General features: G+C 53.6%; 1 long non-coding RNA gene across 1 annotated transcript; it reads left to right on the forward strand.

The window, feature by feature from the left end:
- Window positions 1-1544: 1544 nt before the first annotated feature.
- LOC309685658 lies at window positions 1545-3295 on the forward strand. The gene is made up of 3 exons (XR_014270479.1): window positions 1545-2192; window positions 2305-2358; window positions 2478-3295. It is a non-coding gene; the product is annotated as an uncharacterized lncRNA (long non-coding RNA).
- Window positions 3296-3718: the final 423 nt, after the last annotated feature.

Below are 3718 nucleotides of genomic sequence, written 5' to 3' on the forward strand. Positions count from 1 at the left end.
GGTGCCACAAGTCGATGAGCGGTTTGAGCCGGCGAGGCCCTCGCGGGCCCCTTTAGCAGCTAATAGCAAAGTATCGCATGGCAGCTCAGTGAAGCGTTTCTCCCTCTTACTTTGCAGGCACCGCCTTTGGGAGCAGATGAGGGTTTGAGGCGAGCCAGGTAGTCGAGAGGAGGTGCACGGGGTCGGTGACTTCTTGCGAGCGCAATGGTAATTTTGAGTCTCTCGGTCTTTTAGGTGCCACAAACGATGACCATCTGCACGGGAGAAGAAACAGAAGGATGTCAAGGAGGATTCTAAACCTGCTTAAGTGACTCGGAGCTCGGGTGTGGAAGAACACATATACCATACGAATAGTTATTTAGTCTCGTGTGCTTGACAGGCAGACCATCTGCGTTTTGATAACACAGGCCTGCGAGAGATTCGGAAGCACCGTGTTGGACAAGCTTGAGATTCCTGCCCCCCCCCCTGTGGGAAAGGGCAAAGCGCGGCAGTGAACTTTGGCCACACAATCCCCAATATACAGGTGCAAGGAGCACATCTGGCGATCCTCGAGCACAGACAGATCGGTGCCTGGATCTGCGCTCGTGTGCCTCTGCCCGGGCCCCTCTTTGGGAATTCCCTGGCTGGCGATGTAATGACAAAAAACTTACTCGTCGCACTTCATCTGTGGTTTTGTGCCTCTTCCTGCGCCCCGCCCGTGTTGGCTCACACGCAGCCGCAGCATTCGACTTTGGAGTTGACACGGAGCAGGTAAGCAGAAACACAGCGGCGCTTCTGAGGAGGGGCGTGTTGCGGTAAAGGTCCGTGTTGACTGATGCGATGCCGACTGACGGCACCGTTGTGTGCGGTTTGGGTGTTTCTTTAAAGGTGACAAAGAGGAGCCTGGTGACAGCAGGGTGAATCCTGTCGGCGGATTGCGGTTTTCCTTGTTGCGAATGGATTAAGCCTCCCGGTCCTCTGAAAGATAAGTCGAGGGAGCGGCACCGCGGTGGGGTCGGGGGAAGGTGGGGACGAGGTCGGCAATTGCAGGGACAGGTTTTAAAGGTAGCGTAGGGCAGAGGGCTGTCCAGGAGCGGTCCCCTTTGGGCAGGTAAAGGGGGAGCAGGTTACTCCTCAGCACAACGCTAGCATGTGCCGGGCAGGGCGGTTCCAGCCTGTGTCTGTTGTTGTATAGTCTGTGTGATATGTCTTATGTGTTGTAGAGCTTCCTCATTTCTTAATGTCCTCGTTGCTCTTTGGACAAGGAGCACGACACGTGCCTCAGGCGCAGCCTGTGGGGTTCAATTGCCAGTACTCATCAGCATGGTGCCAATTGGGCGCTGCTTTTCTTGCCTTATGAGCTTAAAGCGTGGATCGGTCTTGATGGGAAGACTCTTCGGTCGCTCTGCTTTTGCAGCATCATTCCCGGCTGCACAAGCAGCTCTTCTCTATACCCATCCATTTTCAGGGACCGCGTGTCGTTCCCTTCATCCTTATGTTTGTAGGTGTTGAAGCCGGGTTTCGTGCACCTACATCATCTCAGTTTTGAGAGTCGTTTCTCGTCACAGGACCTGACGTCCTACTCTGTTTTTGTTTTGTTTTGGTTTTTTGGGGTGTTTCCCAGAGCCTCCTCACGTCACTGTTGCGGTCTCGCAGGTCTTCTTGCCCGACAGTGACTTCCATCCCGGCATCATTCTTCTCTCTGAGAGTTTTCTCTCATCTTTGAGGCACATTGTTTGTAGTGTTCTGTGTAGTATCTGTGCATGTCTGTGTGGCTCGGAGTCACCCTGCCCAGGGGTGTAGAGTCAGGGGTAGGTGGGATAGCCGTAAGAGTTTACGGTTAATATGTTGGTGTGTCGAGGCAAAGGCAGTAAGGTCATTTTGGACTGAGCGGCCGTCAGTGGGTTTTGAGAACAGGTTTTTCATTAACGCTTTATGGGGAAGGGCAGAGCTCTGCAGGAAGGGCCATTCAGCAGTAGGTCCGGAGACTGCATCTCAAAGACGCAAAGGCTGCTATGTGTGGGGCTTGAAGTCTGTGGGTGGTGTTTCTGGCGAGCCGCCAGATGGCCTCCACATGAGGTTTCTAAATAGGAACAAGACTTTAGGGTTACGAAGCTACCTCTCTGCGTCCAGCTGATCGTTGATGTTGTTTTTTCAGACGTAGAGGGACCAGCTCCGCAGGGTGACGCAGCCAAGCAGAGTACCGTGAGAAGGTGGGTCATTGTTTCTGGTATTAGAGGGAAGATGTGACCGCTGCCTCTGTAACTGCAGTTACACTTGGTTGTTTTGTTGTTTTTCCACGGTTTGAATTCTTGAATCCGTTAGGTGCCAGAAACATTGACGGTCCCAGCATCTGACTCCGGAATCTGTGCAGAGCAGGTGAGCGGAACGCCACGGCGTGTCCAAGGCGGGGGCTGTCACAGGAAAAGTCTATGTTGACCGACACGATGCTTCGCAACGGCACTGTTGCGTGTGCATCTTTTTGTTTGTTTTTGCAGGCGCTGAAGAAGAATCCATCGCCTGCAAGATTAACGCCGTTTGCCAATCGGGGTTTTATTCGTCAAGGATGGCTTTGGAGCCCGGGCCCTCTGAAAGCTCAGCGGAGGGACTCGCGGCGGAGATCGTTTGGGGAGGGAGGGGACAGGGTCAGCAACCGGAGAGATGGGTTTTAAAGTTAGCGTAGGGCAGAGGGCTGTCCCCGAGCGGTCCCCTTCAGGCAGGTAAAGGGAGGGGGTTACTCTTCTGCGTGACGGTAGTGTGCACCGGTCCGGGTGGTTCCGGCTCGTGTCTGTCATCATGTAGTTTGCATGGCCTGTCTTCTGTATCTTGCGTAATACCTTCCTCCGGTCTCGAAGTCTCCATAGCTCTTTTTTGATCAGCAGGCATCTCACTAGCTCTCCAGAGTGGCTAGAGAGCATCACCTCATCAGTGTAGTGCCTGTCGAGCCTTTCTCATCTCGATAGTCTACTTTAAAGTGTCCTTCCATCCAGCGTGTATTATGTTGCGAATCTTTCCGATCGGTCTCCACTTGCGGCGGCAAGCCAGGCGGCACATGCGGCTCTGTTGAGATTCCCGTTTCCACAGAGTAGTCTTGTGGGGTTTCATTCCCGTGTCTTTAAGAGGTTCAGGTCTTAAAGCCTGCCTTCTCATGCATCCACCGTGATGAGTTTGACGGTCGCTTTCTGTCAGGGGTGGCAGCTGTCGCCTCTCTTGCAGGGCTGCTATAAGGCATTTGCATCATTGTGGCACCGTAGGGCTTCTGTGCTGGCATCATTGACCTTACGTGAGTTGTTCTCACCCACAGTCTTACAGCATCTCACGGTCACTCTTGCGGCCTCTGCACGCGCCACGGGTCCGTGTCTCTCACCTGCGATCGGAGCTTCAAGCACACCTAGCGTCACGGATGTATCTGGAGGGTCACCTTCAGGGAGGCGATCTGGCCCGGAAGGAGCGCTCTGCTCTGGTACTTCCCGGTTCCATAGAGATGTGCTACGGCATCTCATCCGCCTGCCTTTCTGAGGTAGGGCCCTAAAGCCAAGCTTCTCAGGCACGTGTCGTTCTAGAGTTGCATTGTATCGCAGCATTCTAGTTTTGACTGCCATCCGAGACCGCCTCGCCATGCAGAACTTACTTTTTCTTTTGCTTTGTAAAGCTATGTATTTAGTTATGCGTCACATTGTACCGCCCTGTAATTGTCTCAACTGCCTTCAGAGACCGTCTCGCAGCGTAACTCCCCATC

The sequence above is a fragment of the Vanellus vanellus genome (assembly GCF_965231255.1).
Source record: "Vanellus vanellus genome assembly, contig: HAP1_SCAFFOLD_746, whole genome shotgun sequence".
Classification (NCBI taxonomy): Eukaryota; Metazoa; Chordata; class Aves; order Charadriiformes; family Charadriidae; genus Vanellus; species Vanellus vanellus.